This window comes from Portunus trituberculatus, chromosome 20, assembly GCF_017591435.1.
Source record: "Portunus trituberculatus isolate SZX2019 chromosome 20, ASM1759143v1, whole genome shotgun sequence".
Taxonomy (NCBI): domain Eukaryota; kingdom Metazoa; phylum Arthropoda; class Malacostraca; order Decapoda; family Portunidae; genus Portunus; species Portunus trituberculatus.
In genome coordinates this window covers 13,181,352-13,196,819 of record NC_059274.1, presented here as the reverse complement: position 1 = coordinate 13,196,819, position 15,468 = coordinate 13,181,352, and the positions used below count along the sequence as shown (strand labels likewise).

The following is a 15,468-nucleotide window of genomic DNA, read 5'->3' as shown; positions in this document are numbered from 1 at the left end:
AAACCAAACTCAAAATACCTAAGCTTATGATACCCCACCTTCCAATAACCTTCCCAGTCATTAATTCGGGTGGTTCGTCCTGCTTCCGTCCTGCTAACCTACTTGAGTCCTGCTAACGAGACATACCTAAGTGTCCCCCCTCCGCCCCTGTGACCCTTCCTTTATCAACCACTGGCTTAGGTCGAGGGGAGGGATAGAAAACACGGCCCCAGAGAGCAGTGAAGACACGGCCCCGGGCGCAGCAACAAAAACATCCATACACGCACACGCATATACGCACACACAAAGCACCAGTCACAACATAATAGTCCCGGTGTATACGCACACAAAACGACACAGGAAATGTAATACCCATGTGTACATTGTCTTGCTCGGCCACGCAGGAAGGTGACAGGAAGGTCTACAAGAAATGGGAGGAAAATGACTCGACCTCCTTCGTGGTGTGTGTGTGTGTGTGTGTGTGTGTGTGTGTGTGTGTGTGTGTGTGTGTGTGTGTGTGTGTGTGTGTCGATCAAACCATGCAGAATACGTGAAAGTCTATCCATCTTATTACAGACTCCACCCACTCTCTCTCTCTCTCTCTCTCTCTCTCTCTCTCTCTCTCTGTTTCTGGCTTGCACATTCCTCCTCCACGTCTTCATCTTATTCCTGTTCATCCAACTATGCCTCCATTCCTGTACCCCACACCCCTCTCTCTCTCTCTCACACACACACACACACACACACACACACACACATACACACGCCCGATAGCTCAATGGTTAGAGCGCTGGCTTCACAAACCAGAGGACCGGGGTTCGATTCCCCGGCCGGGTGGAGATATTTGGGTGTGTCTCCTTTCACGTGTAGCCCCTGTTCACCTAGCAGTGAGTAGGTACGGGATGTAAATCGAGGAGTTGTGACCTTGTTGTCCCGGTGTGTGGTGTGTGCCTGGTCTCAGGCCTATCCGAAGATCGGAAATAATGAGCTCTGAGCTCGTTCCGTAGGGTAACGTCTGGCTGTCTCGTCAGAGACTGCAGCAGATCAAACAGTGAAACAGTGAAACAAACAGTGAAACAGGACAGTAACAACCTACTCCGTGCCCTCAAGTGCCGCCGCCCGTGGGTTGTTAAATACGCGACATGAATGGTTACGTTTCGCTTTTCTGATAATATGTATATACTTTCCCATCGTGTGTGTGTGTGTGTGTGTGTGTGTGTGTGTTCTTGCTTTTCTCTTCCAGCATGCAGGCTATCGGCCACCATACGTTAAATAGCTGATGTTGGATTCCTACCTAGATTCAGTCTCGTTGGTGTGAAAATAGAAGTGGACCGAGCGCTCTTCAGCCACTGTCACCAGCCCTGTCACAGTGAATATGCCGCAGAGAAGGAGCGGACGTGGTAACGCTGCACACTGGCTGATGCTTTCACTCCCTGAATGGTTTAACTGTTCCCGTTACTTTAAACTTAGCGACACACTAATGTATTGCTATCAAAAAGGTCTACTGAATCTACTTATTTGTATGGTGTTGGATTGTCTACAAAAAATAATGATAATAATTTGTGATGGGGAAAAAAATACACACATACACACACACACACATTTGCTGCAGGTTTCAGAGCAAGACTGTAGAAGTATACTGTACAAACTTGAAGGTATCAGTTATATATAATGGCACTGTTATCTCGTCCCCGTGTTCTGAGGAGAATAACTATCGTACACTATCATTACCGCTATTACATTTCTTTACACTTCTTATTCTGAGCTCCTCCTCCCACTTACCGCCCACCCTCTACTAGGAAGCTCCAGAACCCGTGCCGTGTCTGTGGTTTGCAGCATGTGGTTCACTTACGTAGACGAGAAAGCCTCAGTCCTATATACTGGACACATACACACACACACACACACACACACACACACACACACACACACACACACACACACACACATACACACACGAACTAATTATGCGTTCCGTGTCGTTTTCTCTATATTTTTCTGCACGTCTAAGACGCTAATTCTGTACTTGCGTATGATCGTATCCGTCCGGGCTCCTATATATGTGCGAGATGGAAGCTCCACTCATACATCCTTACTAAGCAGAGTGGAGACTGAAGTTTTTTCGCCTCAATTCTCCTTTTGACTGTCCTGAGTGTCATTACCCGCTATAATCTTGCGTCCATTATTTTCAACCATGGTGGCACTACTGTCGCTAACAAATTGCTGTTTGCCTTCTTCTTCCCATAACTTCACTGCACAAGAGTTAATCAGTTCCTTCACTCTTTCACGCCTTTCACTGGTCAACATTGGATTTCTGCCTGTTTCTATTTTTCCTGCCTTCCTATACCGTGAATCATCAACTACACTGGTGTCAGACTCAGATTTTCTATTCAACTTATTCGATAGCAAAAAAACGAAGCAGACTTTTCAGCTCTATTTTTCGTTTAGCTTTCCTACACACACACACACACACACACACACACACACACACACACACACACACACACACACACACACACACACACACACACACACACTTCCTTATGGTGACTTGCATTAATTCGCCCATTCATTCTGCGCTAAGCGGGGTGTGACATCACATATGAGGAGAGAGAGAGAGAGAGAGAGAGAGAGAGAGAGAGAGAGAGAGAGAGAGAGAGAGAGAGAGAGAGAGAGAGAGAGAGAGAGAGAGAGAGAGAGGAGGGAATACTGAAATAAAGGGGAAAAGAGAAGAATGAGCGAAAAGAGAGGAAGTGAAGCAAGAAAAGAAATAATGAGGGAAAGAAAAGGACTTAGACATGTGAAGGAAAGAAGAAAAAGAGGGAGAGAAGGAAGTAAAGGGCGGAATGAAGGAGGAAAAACCAAGAAAATGAATATAATAAGAAAAAAGAAGAGAGAAAAAAAAGAAAGTGATGAGAGAGAAATAATTATGAAAAGAAAGAAAAATTAAGAAAAACACGAGTATGGACCAACAAACAAGAAAGAGAAAAGGAAATAAAAATAAAGAAGTAAGAAAAACGAAGGATGAAAAGTGTTGCAATGAGAAAATGAGGAAAATGAGGTGGAGGAAAGAGGAAAATGAAGAAAAGAAATTGACTTGAAGATGAAAAGAAAAAAACGAGGCAGGAGATTAACATGAACGGAGAGAGAGAGAGAGAGAGAGAGAGAGAGAGAGAGAGAGAGAGAGAGAGAGAGAGAGAGAGAGAGAGAGAGCAGGAAGGAGGAAAGATAAGGGAGGGATGAAGGAGGTAGAAGAGAAGGCTGTTGTGTGTTCCAAGACTTTCTCTTTAGTGTATCATCAAATTGCACTAAAAACTAATTGAGTGTCATGTGGAAGTACTCTCTCTCTCTCTCTCTCTCTCTCTCTCTCTCTTGATCGCTCCTCCGACATGTTTCATTTGTGTAAAAGAAAGTGGTGCAATAACATTCCCAAATATTTAGTTGGTAAAACACAAGTAGCCTGAGAGAGAGAGAGAGAGAGAGAGAGAGAGAGAGAGAGAGAGAGAGAGAGAGAGAGAGAGAGAGAGAGAGAGAGAGAGAGAGAGAGAATATGTGTGTGTGTGTGTGTGTGTGTGTGTGTGTGTGTGTGTGTGTGTGTGTGTGTGTGTGTGTGTGTGTGTGTGTGTGTGTGTGTGTGTGTGTGTGTGTGTCACGAACCGTCGTTTTTTTTCCTTCGTTCCATATCAACGTTATCATGAGCAACATTTCAATTTTACCTACCTCTTCTACTTACATATTCATTTATTTACTAATCTGTACTGAATGAGCCTTGCTGGTGAACAACCCCTTGCCTGCAGATCACCACCACCAATGATAAGACGACACTGATATCCGGATAAACCTGTCTGTGTGATACTATACCCAATCCAATCCACATTCACCTCGACTGCATTCACTGGGGTTCTCAAGGGAGCTTTTGGTATTCTAGTGGTAGTTTAGCCTGCATCATGTGCCTTCAATGGGAGAACTCTTGCTAACTACTAACCTGATGACCTACTTAGAATAATACGATAATGCAGATGACGATAATTATTGGTACAGAGCAACGTAACGTAACGACATGAGAGAGAGAGAGAGAGAGAGAGAGAGAGAGAGAGAGAGAGAGAGAGAGAGAGAGAGAGAGAGAGAGAGAGAGAGAGAGAGAGAGAGAGAGAGAGAGAGAGAGAGATACAATCGAATCTCAATGGGCCTTTTTAATCAATTTTTGTTGTCTTTGGCTGGTTCCTTTCCTACATAAAAGGGAAAAATGTAGTTTAAAAAGTAATAAATAAATATGTGAAGTTGTTTGGAGATGATTTATTTACGAATAAATTTCAGTATTGGGACGCTTTTTTACCATGACTTTGGGTGTGAGTAAACGATTTTATTTACATTAGGAAGGGTCTGTGGAGGTGAGAAGATTAATGGCCAGAGTCTTCCCTATTTTAATCCCCACATAAGTTTCTGAAGCTGTGTATAAAATCACCAAATAGTAACCAGAATGAATATGGAAAGTAGTCAAGGGGTTAAGAGATTGATCGATATAGTGAAAGGAAAACATGAATTACAAAGCCTTAAAAATACATGAATAAACAAAACATTAACGAACACCAAGATAAAGATAAGATAAAATAGAAAACGAAAAGATCAGAGAAAAATATATACTAGGAAGAGATGAAAGTGACGAATGGAGGAAGGAATCATAACGAGACACAACACAGGGATTGAGATAAATAGTTAACAGCGAGCGTGAAAGAAAGCAGAGAAAAAGATAAGATAGAATAGAAAACGGAAAGATCAGAGAAAATTTAACAAAAATATATACTAAGAAGAGATGAAAGTGAGGAATGGAGGAGGGAATCATGACGGGACACAACAAAGGGAGTGAGATAAACAGTTAACAGCGAGCGTGAAAGAAAGCGACAGCAATGAAACCTGCGACTAACTGTTAAAATTCTAATATTACCACTACTATTTCCGGCAGACATGCACTAATAACTATGACTTTCTCTCTCTCTCTCTCTCTCTCTCTCTCTCTCTCTCTCTCTCTCTCTCTCTCTCTCTCTATCTATCTATCTATCTATCTATCTCTTTTCAATCCCTATTTCCGTTTTTCTTGTCTATTTCGTTTTCTTTTCTTTGTTTCCTTCCCAACCTTACTTTATTTTCCCTGTTCTTATTCATTATTTTTTTTAAGTCTTGTATAATTATTTTCATATCTTCCTTCTTTCCTCTTATTTCCTTTCTTCTTCGGTTTGATGTAATTTCCTTTATTTTCGTGTTTCCTTCCCATCTTTACTTCATTTACTTTTCTCTCTCTCTCTCTCTCTCTCTCTCTCTCTCTCTCTCTCTCTCTCTCTCTCTCTCTCTCTCTCTCTCTCTCTCTCTCTCTCTCTCTCTCTCAACATCACAACTTCACATCCCTCCAGATACTATCACGCAAAACACAACACACCTCACCCAGCCACCCTCACACCAGCACCGTGACACCGCCAGCCTAAACCATAAGTGATGTACGCTCTCTAATATAGACAGTCCTTCCCTTGCTCATTCACTCATGCAAGCCTCCACGCATCCAGATAGCCAGACAGTTAACCACCCATCCATTCATCCAGACAGTTAACCAATCATCCAGTCAACCAGATAGATAGATAGACAATCATTTCTCCATTTATTAACTCATCTATCTATTAATTTGAGTATTCAGTCAGTCAGTCTGGAATCCTCCTTTGAATATGAGTTTTGGTAATGTCCAGCTTTACTCCGAGAATGCGCAGCGACACGTGACCTCATTTTATTTTCTATTTCAATTATTTTGTTTTCAGGATTCTATTAAGATAAAAAAAAAAATCATAACAAAAACACTACCAACGCCACCATCAACACCACCATTACTACTACTACTACTACTACTACTACTACTACTACTACTAATAATAATAATAATAATAATAATAATAATAATAGTAGTAGTAGTACTTCTGCTTTTACTACTACTACTAGGAACAACAGCAACAACAACAACAACAATAAGAAAAGAAGAAGAGGAAGAAGAAAAAGAAGAAGAAGAAGAGGAGGAGGAGGAGGAGGAGGAGGAGGAGGAGGAGGAGGAGGAGGAGGAGAAGAAGAAGAAGAAGAAGAAGAAGAAGAAGAAGAAGAAGAAGAAGAAGAAGAAGAAGAAGAAGAAGAAGAAGAAGAAGAGAAGGAGGAGGAGAAGGAGGAGGAGGAAAAAGAAGAAGACGAAGAGGACAACAGAATAAACTTTCTCTCAGCATCGTGATCGGCAGCGTGACGTTAAGAAAGTCACACCACACAATATTCACATCGATGTATAAGTAACACTAGCTAACTCTCTCAGACCTGCTCGGGAACTGACATCTAAGTGGGCCTTTTTGTTTAATTGTGTTTGCTTCCCTTGGCAAGATTTCTCATTTCACTTCAAAATAAATCAAATAAAACTAAGCAAAACTTTACAGTCGCTGTTAAACTGAAGCAACTCGTAACTAAATTAACTGGTACACTGAAGCAGAGACGATAGTGTGGTTGGCGAGGAAGAAGCCTCAAGCCGCACACGTGACACAACCAAGCCAATGTGAGAAACCAATTCCAGAAACCTATATGCCTACAGGTGAGTCTCAAGAGTGCGTACACACACACACACACACACACACACACACACACACACACACACACACACACACACACACACACACACACACACCGCGTAGTGTAGTGGTTAGCACGCTCGACTCACAATCGAGAGGCCCCGGTTTCGATTCCCGGGAAGCGGCGAGATAAATAGGCAAGCCTTTTGATGTATAGCCCTTGTTCACCTAGCAGTAAATAGGTACGGGGTGTAACTCGAGGGGTTGTGGCCTCGCTTTCCCGGTGTGTGGAGTGTGTTGTGGTCTAGGTCCTACCCGAAGATCAGTCTATGAGCTCTGAGCTCGCTCCGTAATGGGGAAGACTGGTTGGGTGACCAGCAGACGACCGTGGTGAATTACATCACTAATACAAACTCAACACTATTTAACACTTCGATAAATTTCTCTAATCTTCTCTTACAGTCCCTCACTGACTCCACCAACAACCCAATGACCGATTCTACTGCACCCATACACATCCACATTGGTGAACCCACATATAAAGATCAGACATGCTACTTTTGGGGAGTAAAGTGAGGTCCGCAAATGTGTTAGGTTATGTTCAGGTGGTGTAGTTGAGGTTTGATCCTGCCGCATCTCTAAGTAGCTAAGGTTATCTTCATGTGGCCACGTGGTAATGTAATACACATACCTTCAATAGTCAGGGTATTAGACACAAGTAAGGGAACCACGGATGTAAGAGGCGGTGAGGAAGCAGGAGCAGGAGGATCACTCAGTGTTCATAGGCCAACACATGCGCGCGTTCCCTCCGTAACGACCCCTTAACACAACCTGAAGCCTCCGCCATATTCCACGCGCCTTATATATACTCATGACGCCCACGGTTGCCAATTTGCGTGTACCTGCCTACACCTCAAAGCCTAAAACATAAACGCACATTTCTCTAAGTGCTAAGAATATGAAACAGAACTTACGTGACATTTTTTAAAGAAGGAAAATAATTAAATGCTGTGTTCAGACGATTAAAATAGAGAGTGAGGTTTACCTAAGTGGTGGAATGCTGTAGCAGTCTCGCTCCCCCCTCCCCCTCCTCCATTCCTCCCTCCCTTTGAACCAGGCACTTTCTATCTTCGCCCTATATCATCGCCACACCTTTCCTCCTTACCTGCCTCTTTCTTTACCTGCCTGACTCTGACTTATCTAATTCCTTCTTATCTTACATGTACCTACTCTTGCTCTCTTTCCCTCCCAGCCATTTTACCTTCCTTTCTTATCTAATTCCACTTTTCTTATTATCTGTCCTTTCTTTAATGCTCTTCTTCCGTTAATCTTTCCTTCCCCTCTCTGCGGAAACTATCATTCTTCCTTACTTTCCCCTTCCCTTCGTCTTTGTAACGATTGATCCTCTTCCCTCTATCCTGCAGTAACTCTTTATCTTCCTCCTTTCATCCTCCCTGCTATAACTCCCCCTCTATTTCTCCGGCATGCTCAACAGATGTATGGATGACGATAGCAGGTTTATTTCCAACAAGAGCGGTTATTCTTCTCGCAAAACGTGGATTTCTGTAAACAGCTGCACTTCACAAACACAACAGTGAAGTGAAAGATGCGTGTAATGGGTTAAGACAGACATGAATTCCGAGGTTTCTTTTTTCTCAGATTATGTAGTTCCATATCAAAACATACAGAGAGATAGAAGGAGACACGTAAACTCATCTCAGCTATTTTCTTATTTCTTAGATGGGTAAGTTAGGTTAAGTTAGGTTTGAGTAGTCTAATCGAGTCAAACCTAACCAATATCAACTATCTTTTTAATTGGGTAAGATTGCATGGTAAGGCTAGGTTAGGTTAGGTAGTGTAATAATCTAGTCAATTTTAACCAATATCAGCTACTTTTCTAATAGGGTAAGATTAGTTAGGTAAGGTTAGATTGAGTAGTATAATCTAGCCAAATCTAACTTTTTTGGACTGGTAAGATAGGTTAGGTTAGGTTAAGTTAGATTGAATAGTATAATCTAGCCAAATCTAACCATTATCAGCCATTCTTTTTAATTCGGTAAGGTTGGTTAGGTGAGGTTATAGAGTAGTATAATCTAGTCAAATCTAACCAATCTCAATTATTTTCTATGATAGGTAAGATAGGTTAGGTTAGGTTAGGTTACACTGAGTAGTATAATCTAGTCAAATTCAACCAAAACTCAATTATTTCTTTTACGATTGGTTAGGTTAAGTTAGATTGAATAGTATAATCTGGTCAAATTTAATCAGTCTCAGCTACTTTTTACCTGGATAAGATTGATTAGGTTAAGTTAAATTGAATAGCATAGTCAAATTCCAGCTACTTTTTTAGATAGTAAGCTCGGTTAGGTCAGGTCACAGTAGTATAATGTAATCAGACTTAAAAACAAAAACCTTTCCTATTCTTACCTAACCTGACATGATGAATGAAAAAAAAAAAAAATGCCGAGTTGGTTGATTTACACGTGATTTGTTGCGTAAGTTAAGGGCGTTGAGTTAACCTGATCTAGAAAGTGGGGGTGACGCATGGGTTGTATTTCCCGCCCGCCCACCATTACGCTGCTCACTCTCACCGGGAAAAGAACAACCACTGATTAAAAACTACACCTACACCATCACCGTCGCCCGTTACTTCTATTTTTCTTCCCTCTCTCTCTTCGCTCTCATCTCTAGCCACCCACAGCCAAATCCAGCCCTAACACAGAGGAAGAACAAGTGCGCACCCCCTGATAGGACTTTCGAGGCATAGAGGTGAGCTACAGTAAATAGTAATAAGTTTTTAGGGGACGACCACAACTGTCAGATTGGAATAATGAAAGATCTTTTGAGTACGCGATAGGTTAAAAATGATCGACTTGCTTATTGACATATTTATATATACTGTATATCTGTATGCATTTGCTATGTTTATTGTGCCTGCTGTAGTTTCAGTTTCTCTTATAATTTGAGATACATACTTTCATTGTACGTACTTAACTGCTACGAATATAGAGTTGCATTGTATTGTACTCTGGAAGTTATGTAGAAGCAAAGACTCCTCCCATAACTGCCTCCCCCCCCGTACCACGCCAGTTCCTGCATTGTACTCCAGTAAGGCATGTAAGCCAGAAAAGGCAGAAATTCCACTTCCGTTTCCTTCAGCCCATCACCGCCTCTCTCCCCCACAAGCTCCTGTAATGCATGTAAGGATAGGAAAGGCAAAGACTCCCCTACCGTTTCCTTTAGCCCATCACCGCCTCTCCCTTACAGCAGCTTCTATCTTCCCATCACCCACACCGACCCACGACTGAAGGCTCTCACATATCTTGTCCTTCCCGTCAGCCTCACCTCAGTCTAATACACACACTTCACCCAGATCTGTGTTAAATATAATGAAGGCAGAAATTGACCTACATTTTATTTGATGGTAGTTGTGGTAGTTTAAATTTCACCTTTCTCTCTCTCTCTCTCTCTCTCTCTCTCTCTCTCTCTCTCTCTCTCTCTTATCTCCTTCCCTTTCACAATGATAGCACAAAGGAGAAGCACGCAGCAGCATACCTGTTGGTCATTACGAGGTTGTTTGTGAGAAGCTACACCAGTAAATCTCACTTAGCGTCTCTCTCTCTCTCTCTCTCTCTCTCTCTCTCTCTCTCTCTCTCTCTCTCTCTCTCTCTCTCTCTCTCTCTCTCTCTCTCTCTCTCTCTCTCTCCAATAACAGATAATTGCCAACTCCGTCCCACTTTCTCCACTGTATAATTATTCCAGCTGTTTATCATCACATGCTCTGCTCCCACGCTTCCCATTAGCGAGCGTGGGAGGATGTGGAGGATAAGAAGCCAAGCGGATGTATGGTGAGGCTTGGCAAAGTGGTGGTGTGGTGTGGTGTGGTGCGGTGTGATATGGTGTGGTGTAGTGCGGTGTGATGTGATGTGATGTGATGTGATGTGATGTGATTTGGTGTGATGTGGTGTGGTGTGGTGTGGTGTGGTGTGGTGTGGTGTGACGTGTCATGTCGTGGTGAGCCGTAAGAAGTTAGTGGTGCATATAGGTTTAAGTTGACTTAAATGCATACTTTGAAGATAATTGTGAGCTATTTATCTGTTTATCTGTTTATCTATTTATTTATCTATCTATGCGGCACAACACTACGTAAGGTATGGCGTTATGTATGTATGTATGTATGTATGTATGTATGTATGTATGTATGTATGTATGTAAGCATGTATGTATGTATGGATATAAGTACGTAAGCTTTCCTGAAAAAAAAAAATCCAGCAAACAGAATTGATATCATGGTAGAAAATAGACGTACAGAAAAAGAAAAAAAAAGGAAAAGAAAAATGAAGCACGGTATGAAACGGTGAAGCGTAACGACACTAAAATAAGAAAAAAATAATGAAATGCGGTAAAATCTGAACATAATTGATTACGCTAACTTATCAACCTCTTCAGTACCATGACACGTTTTCATATTTATTTTACTTACTATTTGGTGATTTTACACAGCTTCAGAAACTAATGAACGGGATCAAAGTAGTGAAGACTCTATCCATTAATCTTCTGACCTTTATAGACCTTCCTAATCTAAACAAAATCGTCTAATCATACTCAAAACTCACGGTAAAAATGCGTCCCAGTGCTGAAGGGGTTAACCGAGGTATGGTGAAGTGAGACATGTACGGCACGAGTTAGATATTTTGACGTGTGGTGATGTACGTTAAAGACACGCCATGAGAGGTGAGGTACGGTGATATGAACAACGAATATAATGAGACAGGTCACAGATATAGGGACGTATAGTATGCATGGAGAGGAGGAAGCTGAGGCGAGGCAGAGAAGTAGCCGTCTGGTGTGTGGCGGTGTGGTGACAAACGGGCAGGTAATTGGTGAGCTAGACGGGTGACGCGATGTGACACAGTGAGAGAGTGAAGAACAACAACAATAACAACAACAACAACAACAAAGAAAGAAAGAAAAAAAGAAAGAAAGAAGGAAGGAAGGGAAGGAAGAAAGAAAGAAAAAAAGAAACAGAAGAAAACGAAAAACAAACAAATAAGAAAGAAAAAGAAGAAAAAGAGAAAAGAAAAAGAAAATAAGAAAGAAAAAGTAGAAAGTAGAAAAAGAAAGAAAAAGAAAATAAGAAAGAAAAAAAGAAAGAAAGAAGAAAAGAAAGAAGAAAAGAGAAAGAGGAAAGAAGAAAGAAAATAAAGAAAAAAAAAAGAAAACAGTAAAAAGAAAAAGAAAGTAAGAAAAGAAATCAAAGCAACAAGAAACAGTGAAATAAGCTACAGTAATAAAGCACTAATAAAGGCACTGTACACGCCCAATGCACGCCACGAGAAAGAGAGAGAGAGAGAGAGAGAGTTGGGAGTTGGTAATTATTCACGCGGATGCAAATATGAGAATCAGACATCGTACTTCCATTCACTCACATACTCACCATGAATCTGCCATCTCATTTCTACTTACTCGCACACACACACACATCCACCTCCCCCCACACACATTTACAAGACCACGGAATTAAATACTCACACATTTCACCCACCATAATTGTCATCATTGCCTTTCTCAACTTTCATTTATCGTCACGAGGAGAAATACTGGCTTGAAACTAGAGACAGGAGGTGAACGAGTGGGAAGAGCGGCAGTAAAGTGGATAAAGGAAAGCAGAGGGACACCGCAGCTCATCATTGCTTCACTACAGCGCCACTCAGAAGCAAAGATGATTCCAATAAACCCAGAGAGAGAGAGAGAGAGAGAGAGAGAGAGAGAGAAAGAGAGAGATAAGAAACCTCACTACCTATTTCCACCTATTATTCCCATTTATAATGTCTAATTTCCTTTTCAAACTCCCTATTGACTTACCACTAACCTCATTACCGAGCACGTTCCATTCATCAACCTTTCTATCTTATTTGAAAACCAGTTCCTTCCCATCTCATTCTTAAACCTATTTTTTTCAAGCCTGAACCCAATATATCTGGTTCTATCCTGGCTACTGAGAGAGAGAGAGAGAGAGAGAGAGAGAGAGAGAGAGAGAGAGAGAGAGAGAGAGAGAGAGAGAGAATCATTCCATTTTCAATACAAACTCATGAAAACTCTATACTAATATTTCATGGAGAGGAAAAGAAGAATATACAAACCCTTCCTGAAATCCACCGACAGAAAATGAAACTAACACCAGCTAAAGTGATACCATGGCAAAGCTGTCTTCCTCGCCCATGCACTATACGCGTCTAAAACAACGTCCTATAACCCCGCGGCACCCTGCAAAGTGGCTCACAGGTTGTAGCCGCAGGAAGCAGGCCGCGGGATATGCACAAGAGCCAGTAAAGGGAAGAAGCAATATCTATAGCCATATGGTGCTCTAAGGCTGGCTGTCGGATGTAATTATGTCCGTGGAGCACAACTAGTTATTCTCACAGCATATTTAGGGCGAGGCAGTATACAGTGGGAGGTAAGGAAGTGACAGGGAGAGATACAGGAAGGGAAGGGCAGGAGGTGGAGGCAAACAACAAAAAGGAAACGCCCAGGAGCAGTACAGACAAGAAGGAAGCGGAGGATTGGGTGGGAGGGAACATTGAGGAATATAGAGGTGGAAATGTAAGGCAAAAGCTGCTCCAGACATCGCCAGGCCGCAACTATGGCAATAAATAAACTGGAGAAGAAAACAAGAAAACTTCCTTAATAGTTCACAAGCAGATACAGCCACCCATCCACACACACACACACACACACACACACACACACACACACACACACACAGGACCTAAAATCCGTCAATACGAGGGCAGAGAGAGAGAGAGAGAGAGAGAGAGAGAGAGAGAGAGAGAGAGAGAGAGAGAGAGGAAACACTGACTTTCACTCTCGTAGGCGTATTCACATGTGTGTGTGTGTGTGTGTGTGTGTGTGTGTGTGTGTGTGTGTGTGTGTGTGTGAACGTTTAGTGTGTTTGTGTGTCAGCGGATGACTGCCGTGAGACGACTGCTGGGCCGTCAAGACCACCTGACGGGTCGTTGCCGGCCGACACCACCACCACCACCACCACCTCTACTTGTACTGGAACTATAACTACTGCTTCGTCTACCACTGCTGTTGCTACTATTACTAGTACCGCTACCATTACTACTACTACTACTACTACTACTACTACTACTACTACTACTACTACTATTGCTATTACTACTATTTATATAACAATAGTAGTACTAGTAGTAGTAGTAGTAGTAGTAGTAGTGGTAGTAGTACTAGTAGTAGTGGTGGTGATGGTGTCAACCTATTCTGAAGGAAACAAGCTGAGGAGGACAAATCACAAAGATGCTTGTATCCACATGAGGTAATGCGTGCGCTCTCTCTCTCTCTCTCTCTCTCTCTCTCTCTCTCTCTCTCTCACACACACACACACACACACACACACACACACACACACACGTACAAATAACGAATAAGAGGATCTGCTTCCGAATGAGAGAGAGAGAGAGAGAGAGAGAACTGTTTTCCTCTCTTTTTAAGATAAGATCACTGCTTTTCAAGGTCACTGTTGTTGTTATTAATTAGTTACTCTTAGTATTCTTTTAATGTGAAATAAGACGCAAAAAATCTCTCTCTCTCTCTCTCTCTCTCTCTCTCTCTCTCTCTCTCTCTCTCTCTCTCTCTCTCTCTCTCTCTCCCCTTCCTTCACCTCAGTCTGCCTCTATACATGCAGTTAAGCCTTCTTTATGCCTGAACTCTCTAGTCTTCCATGAGCCGAGAGAAAGCTTCACGAGTCCCTGTGTATGGAGTCTGTGGTGTGTTCCGCGTGGCCGCACTCCTATCTGGCCGTCTGCTGGCTGCGTGCTGCACGTTATTGACAATTTCTATCAACAAGAAATATGGGGAGGAAATGTGGAAATGGCGTACATAAATATTTGTATCGCCTTTTCAGTAAGTAAATAATGTAACTTTATGATGACAAAAATGTTTTCTTGGTCTTTCAAAGTCTTACTTCATGCTGAATCACCCACTTCACTGACGGATGCTTGTCACTCTGTAGGTCACACACGGTACTGTATTGTGCAAAGTTCCGCACATAATTCTAGGTCGTTACTAACAGGCGCTTCCCCTCTCAGATCCTCTACAGACACGGGGATCTACTTAACGGCAATCCAAAACCAGCGTGACACAAGGCGGTACTTCGTCACTTTTTATATCACTTTCCTGCAGCGAAGCCGGCAGTGGTGGCAACAAGTGTAGGTGTTATGTTGTGACGATCCTTCAGCCTGCGAGCATCTTCGATCTTCCACAACCTTCTTCCCAACCAAGAGAAAAGCAATGGATCACGCAAAGCCTCGCACTGCTGTAGGGAAATTATGAGTAGTAGTAGTAGTAGTAGTAGTAGTAGTAGTAGTAGTAGTAGTAGTAGTAGTAGTAGTAGTAGTAGTAGTAGTAGTAGTAGTATGATGATGATGATGATGATGATGATGATGATGATGATGATGATGATGATGATAACAATAACAATATAACAAAAATAATAATAATAATAGTAATAATAATAATAATAATAATAATAATAATAATAATAATAATAATAATAATACAGCAACAACAACATTCAGCCCATTCTTTTGGCTAATTCTTTTATTCCCGTTTGGAGACCGGCACTCGTGCATCTTTTTTCAGTCGTTTTTGTTGCCCTTGAATGGTTCCGAAGGTTCCGAGCTCTTACACACACACACACACGCTCAGTGGTTAGAGCGCTGGCTTCACAAGCCAGAGGACCGGGGTTCGATTCCCCGGCCGGGTGGAGATATTTGGGTGTGTCTCCTTTCACGTGTAGCCCCTGTTCACCTAGCAGTGAGTAGGTACGGGATGTAAATCGAGGAGTTGTGACCTTGTTGTCCCGGTGTGTGGTGTGTGCCTGGTC

General features: G+C 42.1%; 1 protein-coding gene across 2 annotated transcripts in view; it reads right to left on the bottom strand.

Moving 5' to 3' along the window:
* Nucleotides 1-15,468, bottom strand: part of LOC123506444 — an 85,458-nt gene that overhangs the window by 61,063 nt on the left and 8,927 nt on the right. The window contains exon 1 of one of the 2 annotated variants that reach the window (XM_045258534.1): nt 7,255-7,389. The exons of the other annotated variant lie outside the window; for it this stretch is intronic. The gene's annotated coding sequence lies outside the window, so the exon portion shown is untranslated. Of the gene's footprint in view, nt 1-7,254; nt 7,390-15,468 lie in introns of those variants that run through there. 2 annotated transcript variants of the gene reach the window in all.